Source organism: Bombina bombina, chromosome 12, assembly GCF_027579735.1.
Source record: "Bombina bombina isolate aBomBom1 chromosome 12, aBomBom1.pri, whole genome shotgun sequence".
In the NCBI taxonomy this organism is placed as follows: Eukaryota; Metazoa; Chordata; class Amphibia; order Anura; family Bombinatoridae; genus Bombina; species Bombina bombina.
Window position 1 is genome coordinate 72,819,913 of NC_069510.1, and position 16,757 is coordinate 72,836,669.

Here is a 16,757-nt window from a genome sequence, read left to right on the forward strand (position 1 = left end):
CTGACAGATATCAGTGTTCCAATGTAACTATCGCTAATTTTTTTTAAAAATTTTTGGAAATAGCAAAGTGCTACTTGTACTTATTGCCCTATAACTTGCAAAAAAAGCAAAGAACATGTAAACATTGAGTATTTCTAAACTCAGGACAAAATTTAGAAACTATTTAGCATGGGAGTTTTTTGGTAGTTGTTGAAGTGTAGGAGATTTTGAGGGTCAAAGTTAAAAAAGTGTGTTTTTTTAAATTATTTCCTCATATTTTATAAAAATTTTTATAGTAAATTATAAGATATGATGAAAATAATGGTATCTTTAGAAAGTCCATTTAATGGCGAGAAAAACGGTATATAATATGTGTGGGTACAGTAAATGAGTAAGAGGAAAATTACAGCTAAACACAAACACCGCAGAAATGTAAAAATAGCCTTGGTCCCAAACGGACAGAAAATGGAAAAGTGCTGCGGTCATTAAGGGGTTAAAGCAGAAAAGAGAGTAAGTCTTATAGGATTGACTGCAGCAGTAGTGAAAGAGTTAATTAGTGCAGGTGCCTTAATTCAAACAGAGTTGCAATGGAAATAGTTTATGCAGCAGGCTTCAACAAACACACTGAAATTAACACAGTACTTTGATAAGTGAATAAATCAACCTCTGGTCATTTTGCAAACCATACTTTGATAATGAATATTAATACTTTGCAGAGTTGTTCAATCAGAGTAATATAAGCTGTGGTAAACTTGAGGAAACTGATATAGTTTAAGTTAGAGCAAACAGTTCATTTCAAGCACAATAGAGGTTAAAGTTTGAATTATGCTTATGCAATCCGATAATGAATAATGGTACTTTGTAATAATCTTTGTCACAGTTATTTGATTGTAATATGGTAAATAGCAGTAAAAAGGTTTAGTGCATATTTGATATCTGAAGTGAATATGGAAATCCAGCAAATGAGCGTTCCAAAATATATAGCAAGTGAAGGAAAAATGAGGTTGCAGCAATACACACAGTTCATAGAATGCAATATATATTGACTAGAAATATTGTAGATGATATTAGCACATAGCGATACAGTTACCACACAGCAACAAGTCCTAGGAGTATCGCAGTAAGCCTGGCAGAGATCCGCGGCGGGAGAATCAGGAGCGTGACGTCACACGCTGCAGGGGAACAACCTCACTACAGGAGAGAGACTGAGAAATCTCTTAGTGAACAAACGTGGTAAATCTTCAAGCACAAAAGAGAATCTGCAAGTTGATTCAAATAGGCAGATACTCCTGGGGAGCAATAAGTTGAGAATACAAAGTAGTATAAACGGCTAGGTCTCTTCTGAAGCAGCTTCACACTGAGCAACAAATTACCAAGCAATGAGTTCTGTTGGGAGGAGCCTTAAATAGTGGTAGTGAGTTGACATCCTTAAAGGCACAGTAGGAAAAGAGATAAATCCCTGACAGGACACCCCCCCCCAAGGAGCCGCTCCGCGGATCAAGGACCAGGACGATCAGGATGTCTACGATGAAACAAAGAGACAAGACGTGGTGCAGAGACATTATTGGAAGGCTCCCAAGAGTCCTCCTCAGGACCGAATCCCTTCCAACTGACAAGATACTGAAGATGATTACGATGGTAACGAGAGTCTATGATAGACTCAATCTCATATTCCATGCCATCAATGACTGTAGGATCCACCGTCTCATTTTGAGCTGATTGCACTGTAAGGTTTCAAAAGAGAAACGTGGAATGTGGGATGTATCTTCATGGAATCTGGTAGTTTAAGTGTTACAGCATTAACATTGATGATCTTTTGTATCGGATAAGGCCCTAAATATAGGGAAGCTAGTTTTTTAGATGGAACTTGTAAGCGTAAATGTTTAGTGCTTAACCAAACTTTGTCACCAATCTTGTAATCTGGAGGCTTGGATCTACGTAGGTCGTAGTGATGTTTCTGAACAGCCTGGGCTTCTAGTAAAACTTGTTTGAATGTTGAGAAATTGGTAGCAATGGTATTAACAAGATCATTAACTATAGGCATATCGGAATTGTTGATCTGATTTGGATAGTATGAGGGATGAAATCCATAATTGATGTAAAATGGTGTCATTTTAGTTGATGAATTTACGGCATTATTATGAGCAAATTCAGCAGTAGCAAGTAGAGAATGCCAGTTATCTTGTTGAGTGCAGTAGCAACGAAGGTACTGCTCTAATGTTTGATTTATTCTTTCTGTTTGACCATTCGTTTGTGAATGATAAGCGGTACTCAAACGTTTAGTAATGTTAAGAGAGGAACACAATTGATTCCAAAACCTCGAGGTGAATTGCGTACCTCTATCTGTGGTGATTGTTTCAGGTAAACCATGTAGTTTTACAATGTGATTCAGAAATAGTGAAGCAGTTTCTGAAGACGTAGGCAATCCTCTATGTGGAAGGAAATGAGCCATTTTAGAGAATAAGTCCACTACTACCAATATGGTATTATAATTAGCTGACGAGGGCAGATCAACAACAAAATCCATAGCAATCGCTGCCCAGGGTCTGTCTGGTACTGGTAAAGAGAGAAGGTAACCATAAGGACTCTTATGCTGATGTTTCTTAGTTGTACATACCATACAGGAATCAATATATTGTTTAATAGTATCATTCATCTTTGGCCACCAGTAATTCCTTTTAATCAAATGAGCAGTTCTATGAACTCCAGGATGACCAGCCAATAAAGAGTCGTGAGCAGAGGTAAGTATCTCATTCCTGAGAGAAGGAGGTATATACAATAAAGTGCCATGATAGTATAAGTTGTCGGAATGTTTTAGTACATCCAAATGACCCAAAGATGAATCATCCTTCAGATGTTCTTGTAAGATGGTTTTAAACTCAGTTGTTAAACAAATAATTCTATCCGGAGGTATGATAGATGAAGGAGAAACGACATCAGTAGGACGAGGGTCTTTTCTAGAAAGAGCATCAGCTTTCATATTTTTTTAACCTGGTCTATAAGTAATGACGTAGTCAAAACGAGAGAAGAACAAACTCCATCGAACCTGACGAGCAGTGAGGGTCTTGTTTGATTTTAAATATTCTAAATTACGGTGATCGGTATAGATGGTGATTGGATATGTTGCACCCTCTAGGAGGTGTCGCCAGAACTCCAAAGCCGATTTGATTGCAAGAAGTTCCTTATCACCGATTCCATAGTTAATCTCTGCTGAACTCATAGTTCTAGAATAGTAGGAGACAGGATGTAAAGGTTCTTTTTCAGAGCGTCTTTGAGATAAAACAGCCCCCACAGCAAACTCAGAAGCATCGACTTCTAGCGTAAATTGACATGTGGGATCTGGAAACTGTAAAATAGGGGCTGAAACAAATTTAGTTTTTAGAGTATTGAAGGAATGATCAGCATCTTGATTCCATACAAACTTAACTTGTTTACGTGTTAACGTAGTGAGAGGTCTAACAATAAGTGAAAAGTCTTTAATGAACTTTCTATAAAAGTTCGCAAAGCCAAGGAATCTTTGAATATCTTTTTTATTACGAGGAATAGGCCAATTAGTGATAGCTTCTACTTTGCTTGACTCCATTGAAATTCCAGCTGGTGAGATGCAATAACCAAGGAATGATATGGTGTTTGTATTAAAAATACACTTTTCAAGCTTTGCATAAAGACGGTGTGCCCTTAAACGTGCCAACACTTGTTTGACATGTAAAATGTGATCCTGTAGAGAATTTGAGTAAACCAAGATGTCATCCAAGTATACGACAATACAGATATCTAACAAATCATGAAAGACATCATTTATAAAACATTGAAAAGTCGCTGGGGCATTGCACAACCCAAAGGGCATTACAGTGTATTCATATAAACCGTATCTAGTACGAAATGCAGTTAAACATTCATCCCCTGCCCTCATCCTAATCAGATTGTAAGCACCTCTGAGATCAAGTTTAGTAAAAACTGTGGCACCTTGTAAACGTTCAATAAGTTCAGGTATGAGGGGCAGGGGGTATCTGTTCTTTTTTGTGCATTTGTTCAACTGCCTATAATCAATGATGGGTCTAAGACTGCCATCCTTGTTTTTTACAAAGAACATTGCTGCAGCTGCAGAGGATGTGGAAGGTCTAATAAAGCCTTTTTTCAAGTTATCATCTAAATATTCTTTTAAATGATTTAATTCTGGCTGTGACAATGGATATATATGTCCATATGGTATGGAGCTTCCAGGTATAAGATCAATAGGACAATCATAGTCTCTGTGTGGAGGTAAAGACTCAGCCTCCTTTTTATCAAAAACATCAGCAAATTCACTATAACATTCTGGTAACTTATGTTCAGTGATATGACAAAGTGTGTGTACCCCAAAACAGGATTGTTTACAGTGGTTTGAATCAAAAACTACTGATGCTGTGGACCACGATATAGTGGGATTATGCTTTATTAACCAATTCAGTCCAAGGATTAATGGATAGACAGAAGATGGAAGAACATCAAAACAAATAAGCTCTGTGTGTCCTGAAGGGGTAACAACTTTGAGTGGGATAGTGTGGTGAGTTATGGGACCAGAGCTAAAGAATGAACCGTCAACCAGACGAATAGCTAAAGCAACACTCTTCTTTATTAGTGGGATGTGATTATTAACAACAAAAGTGTTATCAGCAAAATTCCCAGAAGCCCCAGAGTCAATTATGACCTGAACGTTTATCTTCTGATGGGACCACTGTAGGGAGACATAAATAGATAGATGAGATTTTATGCTGTCAACCAAATTAACAGTATGGTCATTGGACGAAGTCTTACGCTTCTTTTGTCGAATCAGAGAGGGACAGTCCCTAACAGCATGGTTCTTTTCAGCACAGTATAGACATAGGTTTAGTAGCTTACGCCTAGCTTTCTCCTCAGGTCTCAAGGGTCCCCTAATAACTGCAACATCCATGGGTTCTTCTATGGGTCTAGTGAATGCTGTGGAAGGTGTTGAGTGATGATAATTGGGGTTTCTTCTGGGGGTAGTCTCTGAATGGGATCTCTCTGACTTCCTTTCCCTAAGCCGACAATCTATGCCAATAGAGAGAGTCATCAATTCATCCAAGTCCTCTGGAATCACACCCCTTGCCAATTCATCCTTAACTGCATCATTGAGTCCCAAACGGAACTGATTGCGTAGAGCAGGAATATTCCACAGGGTGTCAGGAGCCCATCTTTTAAATTCAGTAATGTAGTCTTCTACCATTCTTTTGCCCTGTCTTAGAGACCTAATGGCAGTTTCAGCAGTATTTTTTCTATTGTGATCTTCATATAAAAGTGACATTGCAGAAAAAAAAATCTTCTAGTGAATTTAGGATAGGATCATTTTTTTCATAGAAAGCATTGGCCCAAGACCTGGCCTCACCTCTGAGAAATGAAATTACAGTTAGAACTCTAATCCTGTCAGTTGGGTATGACTTAGGTTTCAAAGTAAAAAGCAGAGTGCAGGAATTCCTGAAATCCCTAAACATAGCTCTGTCCCCAGAGAACTTTTCCGGTGGACTAACAATGGGTTCTGGACATGACTCAACATTAGTAGTTTTGTTTGCAAGATGATCATTAATACATTGTTTTATACTCTGATTCTCTAGTTGTATATCCCTTAAGCCTTGAATCATGTGATCCATACTCTGAGCTAAAGAACCAACTCTCCTGGACAGTTCACTTACATCCATGATTTTAGCTGTTAGTAGTAATTCCTTTTTTTTTTTTTTTAAGGCTTGGTAATATGTAAGGATATGTTTAGTTGTTTTTAGAGAACACTACAATTACAGCCCCTGCTTTATGCAGGACCACTCAGTCTCACACCTTACCTCGGATTCCCACAGATTTAACTTAAGGGAACCCTGATATGCTCATTGATCTGAGGGTCACTACAGCAGGGTTGCTGAGTGAAACCGGAACCTTCATGCAACAATAAATGCTTAAAGCAGAAAAGAGAGTAAGTCTTATAGGATTGACTGCAGCAGTAGTGAAAGAGTTAATTAGTGCAGGTGCCTTAATTCAAACAGAGTTGCAATGGAAATAGTTTATGCAGCAGGCTTCAACAAACACACTGAAATTAACACAGTACTTTGATAAGTGAATAAATCAACCTCTGGTCATTTTGCAAACCATACTTTGATAATGAATATTAATACTTTGCAGAGTTGTTCAATCAGAGTAATATAAGCTGTGGTAAACTTGAGGAAACTGATATAGTTTAAGTTAGAGCAAACAGTTCATTTCAAGCACAATAGAGGTTAAAGTTTGGATTATGCTTATGCAATCCGATAATGAATAATGGTACTTTGTAATAATCTTTGTCACAGTTATTTGATTGTAATATGGTAAATAGCAGTAAAAAGGTTTAGTGCATATTTGATATCTGAAGTGAATATGGAAATCCAGCAAATGAGCGTTCCAAAATATATAGCAAGTGAAGGAAAAATGAGGTTGCAGCAATACACACAGTTCATAGAATGCAATATATATTGACTAGAAATATTGTAGATGATATTAGCACATAGCGATACAGTTACCACACAGCAACAAGTCCTAGGAGTATCGCAGTAAGCCTGGCAGAGATCCGCGGCGGGAGAATCAGGAGCGTGACGTCACACGCTGCAGGGGAACAACCTCACTACAGGAGAGAGACTGAGAAATCTCTTAGGCCTAGATTTAGAGTTCGGCGGTAAAAGGGCTGTTAACGCTCCGCGGGTTTTTTTCTGGCCGCACCATAAATTTAACTCTGGTATCGAGAGTTCAAACAAATGCTGCGTTAGGCTCCAAAAAAGGAGCGTAGAGCATTTTTACCGCAAATGCAACTCTCGATACCAGAGTTGCTTACGGACGCGGCCGGCATCAAAAACGTGCTCGTGCACGATTCTCCCATAGGAAACAATGGGGCTGTTTGAGCTGAAAAAAAACCTAACACCTGCAAAAAAGCAGCGTTCAGCTCCTAACGCAGCCCCATTGTTTCCTATGGGGAAACACCTCCTAAGTCTGCACCTAACACCCTAACATGTACCCCGAGTCTAAACACCCCTAACCTTACACTTATTAACCCCTAATCTGCCGCCCCCGCTATCGCTGACCCCTGCATTACACTTTTAACCCCTAATCTGCCGCTCCGTAAACCGCCGCCACCTACGTTATCCCTATGTACCCCTAATCTGCTGCCCTAACATCGCCGACCCCTATGTTATATTTATTAACCCCTAATCTGCCCCCCACAACGTCGCCGACACCTACCTACACTTATTAACCCCTAATCTGCCGAGCGGAGCTCACCGCTATTCTAATAAATGTATTAACCCCTAAAGCTAAGTCTAACCCTAACACTAACACCCCCCTAAGTTAAATATAATTTTTATCTAACGAAATAAATTAACTCTTATTAAATAAATAATTCCTATTTAAAGCTAAATACTTACCTGTAAAATAAATCCTAATATAGCTACAATATAAATTATAATTATATTATAGCTATTTTAGGATTAATATTTATTTTACAGGCAACTTTGTAATTATTTTAACCAGGTACAATAGCTATTAAATAGTTAAGAACTATTTAATAGTTACCTAGTTAAAATAATTACAAATTTACCTGTAAAATAAATCCTAACCTAAGATATAATTAAACCTAACACTACCCTATCAATAAAATAATTAAATAAACTACCTACAATTACCTACAATTAACCTAACACTACACTATCAATAAATTAATTAAACACAATTGCTACAAATAAATAAAATTAAATAAACTATCTAAAGTACAAAAAATAAAAAAGAACTAAGTTACAGAAAATAATAAAATATTTACAAACATAAGAAAAATATTACAACAATTTTAAACTAATTACACCTACTCTAAGCCCCCTAATAAAATAACAAAGCCCCCCAAAATAAAAAATTCCCTACCCTATTCTAAAATACAAATATTACAAGCTCTTTTACCTTACCAGCCCTGAACAGGGCCCTTTGCGGGGCATGCCCCAAGAATTTCAGCTCTTTTGCCTGTAAAAAAAAACATACAATACCCCCCCCCCAACATTACAACCCACCACCCACATACCCCTAATCTAACCCAAACCCCCCTTAAATAAACCTAACACTACCCCCCTGATGATCTTCCTACCTTGTCTTCACCATGCCAGGTTCACCGATCCGTCCTGGCTCCAAGATCTTCATCCAACCCAAGCGGGGGCTAGACATCCACTGAAGAAGTCCAGAAGAGGGTCCAAAGTCTTCCTCCTATCCGGCAAGAAGAGGACATCCGGACCGGCAAACATCTTCTCCAAGCGGCATCTTCTATCTTCTTCCATCCGATGACGACCGGCTCCATCTTGAAGACCTCCAGCGCGGATCCATCCTCTTCTTCCGACGACTAGACGACGAATGACGGTTCCTTTAAGGGACGTCATCCAAGATGGCGTCCCTCGAATTCCGATTGGCTGATAGGATTCTATCAGCCAATCGGAATTAAGGTAGGAATTTTCTGATTGGCTGATGGAATCAGCCAATCAGAATATAGTTCAATCCGATTGGCTGATCCAATCAGCCAATCAGATTGAGCTCGCATTCTATTGGCTGTTCCGATCAGCCAATAGAATGCGAGCTCAATCTGATTGGCTGATTGGATCAGCCAATCGGATTGAACTATATTCTGATTGGCTGATTCCATCAGCCAATCAGAAAATTCCTACCTTAATTCCGATTGGCTGATAGAATCCTATCAGCCAATCGGAATTCGAGGGACGCCATCTTGGATGACGTCCCTTAAAGGAACCGTCATTCGTCGTCTAGTCGTCGGAAGAAGAGGATGGATCCGCGCTGGAGGTCTTCAAGATGGAGCCGGTCGTCATCGGATGGAAGAAGATAGAAGATGCCGCTTGGAGAAGATGTTTGCCGGTCCGGATGTCCTCTTCTTGCCGGATAGGAGGAAGACTTTGGACCCTCTTCTGGACTTCTTCAGTGGATGTCTAGCCCCCGCTTGGGTTGGATGAAGATCTTGGAGCCAGGACGGATCGGTGAACCTGGCATGGTGAAGACAAGGTAGGAAGATCATCAGGGGGGTAGTGTTAGGTTTATTTAAGGGGGGTTTGGGTTAGATTAGGGGTATGTGGGTGGTGGGTTGTAATGTTGGGGGGGGGGGGTATTGTATGTTTTTTTTTACAGGCAAAAGAGCTGAAATTCTTGGGGCATGCCCCGCAAAGGGCCCTGTTCAGGGCTGGTAAGGTAAAAGAGCTTGTAATATTTGTATTTTAGAATAGGGTAGGGAATTTTTTATTTTGGGGGGCTTTGTTATTTTATTAGGGGGCTTAGAGTAGGTGTAATTAGTTTAAAATTGTTGTAATATTTTTCTTATGTTTGTAAATATTTTATTATTTTCTGTAACTTAGTTCTTTTTTATTTTTTGTACTTTAGATAGTTTATTTAATTTTATTTATTTGTAGCAATTGTGTTTAATTAATTTATTGATAGTGTAGTGTTAGGTTAATTGTAGGTAATTGTAGGTAGTTTATTTAATTATTTTATTGATAGGGTAGTGTTAGGTTTAATTATATCTTAGGTTAGGATTTATTTTGCAGGTAAATTTGTAATTATTTTAACTAGGTAACTATTAAATAGTTCTTAACTATTTAATAGCTATTGTACCTGGTTAAAATAATTACAAAGTTGCCTGTAAAATAAATATTAATCCTAAAATAGCTATAATATAATTATAATTTATATTGTAGCTATATTAGGATTTATTTTACAGGTAAGTATTTAGCTTTAAATAGGAATTATTTATTTAATAAGAGTTAATTTATTTCGTTAGATAAAAATTATATTTAACTTAGGGGGGTGTTAGTGTTAGGGTTAGACTTAGCTTTAGGGGTTAATACATTTATTAGAATAGCGGTGAGCTCCGCTCGGCAGATTAGGGGTTAATAATTGAAGGTAGGTGTCGGCGATGTTAGGGAGGGCAGATTAGGGGTTAATACTATTTATGATAGGGTTAGTGAGGCGGATTAGGGGTTAATAACTTTATTATAGTAGCGCTCAGGTCCGCTCGGCAGATTAGGGGTTAATAAGTGTAGGTAGGTGTCGGCGACGTTGTGGGGGGCAGATTAGGGGTTAATAAATATAACATAGGGGTCGGCGATGTTAGGGGTAGCAGATTAGGGGTACATAGGGATAACGTAGGTGGCGGCGATTTGCGGTCGGAAGATTAGGGGTTAATTATTTTAAGTAGCTTGCGGCGACGTTGTGGGGGGCAAGTTAGGGGTTAATAGATATAATACAGGGGTCGGCGGTGTTAGGGGCAGCAGATTAGGGGTACATAAGTATAACGTAGGTGGCGGTCGGCAGATTAGGGGTTAAAAATTTTAATCGAGTGGCGGCGATGTGGGGGGACCTCGGTTTAGGGGTACATAGGTAGTTTATGGGTGTTAGTGTACTTTAGGGTACAGTAGTTAAGAGCTTTATAAACCGGCGTTAGCCAGAAAGCTCTTAACTCCTGCTATTTTCAGGCGGCTGGAATCTTGTCGTTAGAGCTCTAACGCTCACTGCAGAAACGACTCTAAATACCAGCGTTAGAAAGATCCCATTGAAAAGATAGGCTACGCAAATGGCGTAGGGGGATCTGCGGTATGGAAAAGTCGCGGCTGAAAAGTGAGCGTTAGACCCTTTAATCACTGACTCCAAATACCAGCGGGCGCCCAAAACCAGCGTTAGGAGCCTCTAACGCTGGTTTTGACGGCTACCGCCGAACTCTAAATCTAGGCCTTAGTGAACAAACGTGGTAAATCTTCAAGCACAAAAGAGAATCTGCAAGTTGATTCAAATAGGCAGATACTCCTGGGGAGCAATAAGTTGAGAATACAAAGTAGTATAAACGGCTAGGTCTCTTCTGAAGCAGCTTCACACTGAGCAACAAATTACCAAGCAATGAGTTCTGTTGGGAGGAGCCTTAAATAGTGGTAGTGAGTTGACATCCTTAAAGGCACAGTAGGAAAAGAGATAAATCCCTGACAGGGACAGATATCTGCTCTGTCTGTTTTGTTACACAAGCGTCTGGCAGCCATGCCAGATATTCAGGCGTTTGTACAGGCTTTAGTCAGAATCAAGCCTGTCTACAGACCTGTGGCTCCTCCATGGAGTCTAAATGTAGTTCTTTCAGTTCTTCAAGGGGTTCAGTTTGAACCTCTACATTCCATAGATATTAAGTTACTATCTTGGAAAGTTTTGTTTTTAGTAGCTATTTCTTCTGCTAGAAGAGTTTCTGAATTGTCTGCTTTGCAGTGTAATTCACCCTATCTGGTGTTTCATACAGATAAGGTCGTTTTACGTACCAAACCTGGTTTTCTTCCAAAAGTGGTTTCCAATAAGAATATCAACCAGGAAATAGTTGTTCCTTCTCTGTGTCCTAATCCAGTTTCTAACAAGGAACGTCTGTTACACAATCTTGATGTGGCTGGAAGGCAGCCTCCTGAACGAATTACAGCTCACTCTACTAGAGCTGTGGCTTCCACATGGGCTTTCAAGAATGAGGCTTCTGTTGAACAGATTTGTAAGGCAGCGACTTGGTCTTCACTGCATACATTTGCCAAATTTTACAAATTCGATACTTTTGCTTCTTCTGAGGCTATTTTTGGGAGAAAGGTTTTACAAGCAGTGGTGCCTTCCGTTTAGGTTACCTGACTTGTTCCCTCCCTTCATCCGTGTCCTAAAGCTTTGGTATTGGTTCCCACAAGTAAGGATGAAGCCGTGGACCGGATACACCAATGTAGGAGAAAACAGAATTTATGTTTACCTGATAAATTTCTTTCTCCTACGGTGTATCCGGTCCACGGCCCGCCCTGGCATTTTGGTCAGGTTTAAATTTATTTTTTGTAAACTACAGTCACCACTGCACCCTATGGTTCTCCTTTTTCTCCTAACCGTCGGTCGAATGACTGGGGGAGCAGAGCCTGAGGGGAGCTATATGGACAGCTCTGCTGTGTGCTCTCTTTGCCACTTCCTGTAGGGATTGAGAATATCCCACAAGTAAGGATGAAGCCGTGGACCGGATACACCGTAGGAGAAAGAAATTTATCAGGTAAATATAAATTCTGTTTTTGCGTACCAAACCTGGGTTTCTTCCTAAGGTTGTTTCTAATAGGAATATCAATCAGGAGATTGTTGTTCCTTCTCTGTGTCCTAATCCTTCATCAAAGAAGGAACATCTGTTGCACAATCTTGATGTGGTTCGTGCTTTAAAGTTCTACTTACAAGCAACTAAAGATTTCCGTCAAACATCTTCATTGTTTGTTGTTTATTCTGGTAAACGGAGAGGTCAAAAGGCTACGGCTACCTCTCTTTCATTTTGGCTGAAAAGCTTCATCTGTTTGGCTTATGAGACTGCTGGCCAGCAGCCTCCTGAAAGAATTACTGCTCATTCTACTAGAGCAGTGGCTTCCACATGGGCTTTTAAAAATGAGGCTTCTGTTGAACAGATTTGTAAGGCGGCGACTTGGTCTTCGCTTCATACTTTTTCCAAATTTTCCAAATTTGATACTTTTGCTTCTTCGGAGGCTATTTTTGGAAGAAAGGTTCTACAAGCAGTGGTGCCTTCCGTTTAAGGTACCTGTCTTGTCCCTCCCTTCATCCGTGTCCTAAAGCTTTGGTATTGGTATCCCATAAGTATGGATGAATCCATGGACTCGATACATCTTACAAGAGAAAACAGAATTTATGCTTACCTGATACATTTCTTTCTCTTGTGATGTATCGAGTCCACGGCCCGCCCTGTCTATTTAAGACAGGTAGTATATTTTTATTTAAAAAACTTCAGTCACCACTGCACCCTATAGTTTCTCCCTTTTCTTCCTAGACTTTGGTCGAATGACTGGGGGTGGAGCTAAGGGAGGAGCTATATGGACAGCTCTGCTGTGGGTGCTCTCTCTGCCACTTCCTGTAGGGAAGGAGAATATCCCATAAGTATGGATGAATCCGTGGACTCGATACATCACAAGAGAAAGAAATTTATCAGGTAAGCAAAAATTATGTTTTTATTGTAAACTGGGTACTAGCATGGATTTTACTGGCAGACAGCTGCCAGTACCCAAGATGGCTACTAATAGGTTAGAGGGGGAGGGTTAGAGAGCTGTTTGGGGGAGGATCTGGGAGGTTGGGGGCTAAGGGGGGATCCTACAGAGCAGCATATGTAAATATGCTTACATTTCTTAAAAGAAAAATCAAAGATAGCTTTTATTTTAGTACTGGCAGACTTTCTGCCAGTACTTAACATGGCGGGGGCAATTGTGGGGTGGGGGAGGGAAGAGAGCTGTTTGGGAGGGATCAGGGGGTGTAATGTGTCAGGTGGGAGGCTGATCTCTACACTAAAGCTAAAATTAACGATGCAAGCTCCCTACAAGCTACCTAATTAACCCCTTCACTGCTAGACATAATACATATGTGATGCGCAGCGGCATTTAGCGGCCTTCTAATTACCAAAAAGCAACACCAAAGCCATATATGTCTGCTATTTCTGAACAAAGGGGATCCCAGAGAAGCATTTACAACCATTTGTGCCATAATTGCACAAGCTGTTTGTAAATAATTTCAGTGAGAAACCTAAAATTGTGAAACAATTAACGTTTTTTTTTAATTTGATCGAATTTGGCGGTGAAATGGTAGCATGAAATATACCAAAATGGGCCTAGATCAATACGTGGGGTTGTCTACTACACTACACTAAAGATAAAATTAACCCTACAAGCTCCCTACATGCTCCCTAATTAACCCCTTCATTGCTGGGCATACTACATGTGTGGTGCGCAGTGGCATTTAGCGGCCTTCTAATTACCAAAAAGCAACACCAAAGCCATATATGTCTGCTATTTCTGAACAAAGGGGATCCCAGAGAAGCATTTACAACCATTTATGCCATAATTTCACAAGTTGTTTGTAAATAATTTCAGTGAGAAACCTAAAGTTTGTGAAAAATTTGTGAAAAAGTGAACAATTTTTTTTATTTGATCGCATTTGGGGGTGAAATGGTGGCATGAAATATACAAAAATGGGCCTAGATCAATACTTTGGGATGTCTTCAAAAAAATATATACATGTCAAGGGATATTCAGGGATTCCTGAAAGATATCAGTGGCCCAATGTAACTAGCGCTAATTTTGAAAAAAAGTGGTTTGGAAATAGCAAAGTGCTACTTGTATTTATTGCCCTATAACTTGCAAAAAAAAGCAAAGAACATGTAAACATTTGGTATTTCTAAACTCAGGACAAAATTTGGAAACTATTTAGCATGGGTGTTTTTTGGTGGTTGTAGATGTGTAACAGATTTTGGGGGTCAAAGTTAGGAAAAGTGTGTTTTTTTCCATTTTTTCACATATTTTATATTTTTTTTAAAGTAAATTTAAAGATATGATGAAAATAATGGTATCTTTAGAAAGTCCATTTAATGGCGAGAAAAACGGTATATAATGTGTGGGTACAGTAAATGAGTAAGAGGAAAATAACAGCTAAACACAAACACAGCAAAAATGTAAAAATAACCTTGGTCCCAAACGGACAGAAAATGGAAAAGTGCTGTGGTCAGTAAGGGGTTAAATGACGTCATCTAAGGTGGCATCACTTGAATTCCGATTGGCTGATAGAATTCTATCAGCCAATCGGAATTAAAGGTGAAAAATTCCTATTGGCTGATGCAGTCAGCCAATAGGATTGAGCTTCAATCCTATTGGTTGATCCAATCAGCCAATAGGATTGAGCTTGCATTCTATTGGCTGATTGGATCAATCCTATTGGCTGATGCCGTCTGGATGAAGACTTCTGCCCGTCTGGAGGACCACTTCTGCCGGCTTGGATGAAGACTTCTCCCTGCTTCGTTAAGCACTTCTTGCCGCTTGGATGAAGACTTCTCCCGGCTTCGTTGAGGATGGATGTCTGGTCTTCAAAACGGTAAGTGGATCTTCAGGGGTTAGTGTTACATTTTTTTAAGGGTTTATTGGGTGTGTTTTATTTTTAGGTTAGGGTTTGGGCAGCAATAGTGCTAAAGGCCTTTTAAGGGCAATGCCCATCCAAATGCCTTTTTCAGGGCAACAGGGAGCTTAGGTTTTTTTAGTTAGGATTTTATTTGGGGGTTGGTTGTGTGGGTGGTGGGTTTTACTGTTGGGGGGGTTGTTCGTATTTTTTTTTACAGGTAAAATAGCTGATTTCTTTGGGGCAATGCCCTGCAAAAGGCCCTTTTAAGGGCCATTGGTAGTTTAGTTTAGGCTAGGGTTTTTTTTTATTTTGGGGGGACTTTTTTATTTTGATAGGGCTATTAGATTAGGTGTAATTAGTTTAAATATCTGATAATTTGTTTTTTTATTTTGTGTAATTTAGTGTTTGTTTGTTTTTGTAATTTAGGTAATTGTATTTAATTTATGTAATTAATTTAATTGTTGTGTAATGTAAGGTGTCAGGTGTAAGGTGTCAGGTTAGGTTTTATTTTACAGGTAAATTTGTATTTATTTTAGCTAGGTAGTTAGTAAATAGTTAATAACTATTTAGTAACTATTCTACCTAGTTAAAATAAATACAAACTTGCCTGTAAAATAAAAATAAACCCTAAGATAGATACAATGTAACTATTAGTTATATTGTAGCTAGCTTAGGGTTTATTTAATAGGTAAGTATTTAGTTTTAAATGGGAATTATTTAGGTAATGATAGTAATTTTTATTTAGATTTATTTGAATTATATTTAAGTTAGGGGGTGTTAGGGTTAGGGTTAGACTTAGGTTTAGGGGTTAATAAATTTAGTATAGTGGCAGCGACGTTGGGGTGGCAGATTAGGGGTTAATAAATGTAGGTAGGTGGCGCCGATGTTAGGGACAGCAGATTAGGGGTTAATAATATTTAACTAATGTTTACGATGCGGGAGTGCGGGAGTTTAGGGGTTAATATGTTTATTATAGTGGCGACAATGTCGGGAGCAGCAGATTAGGGGTTAATAATTTTATTTTAGTGTTTTCCGATGCGGGAGGGCCTCGGTTTAGGGGTTAATTTAGTAAGTTAGTTTATGGGTGTTAGTCTACTTTTTAGCACTTTAGTTATGAGTTTTATGCTACAGCTTTGTAGCGTAAAACTCATAACTACTGACTTTAGATTGCGTTACGAATCTTGCGGGATAGGCTGTACCGCTCACTTTTTGGCCTCCAAAAAAAGCTTGTAATTTCGGCGCAATGGAAGTCCCATTGAAAAAAGACTTTATGCAAATTGGTTAAGTTAATTTGCGGTACGGCCAAAAAAGTGTGCTTGACAGTTGTACCTACAAGACTCGTAATAGCAGCGGTAGTGAAAAAGCAACGTTATAACCCATAACGCTGCTTTTTTACTCATAACGCAAAACTCGTAATCTAGCCGATATATAGCAATAACTGTAATTAATTTATTATATTAAAATACAAAATTATTTCTAAACATTAATATTCAATACCAGTATACTTACTACCCTTGGTCTAATTAATATTAAATATAAAAATAAATCCTCTTTTTAAATCACGACTACGATATAACTATAATTTCTCTTGTTAAGTGTATCCAGTCCACGGATCATCCATTACTTGTGGGATATTCTCCTTCCCAACAGGAAGTTGCAAGATGATCACCCACAGCAGAGCTGCTATATAGCTCCTCCCCTCACTGCCATATCCAGTCATTCTCTTGCAACTCTCAACAAAGATGGACGTAGTAAGAGGAGAGTGGTGTATTATAGTTAGTTTTTTAACTTCAATCAAAAGTTTG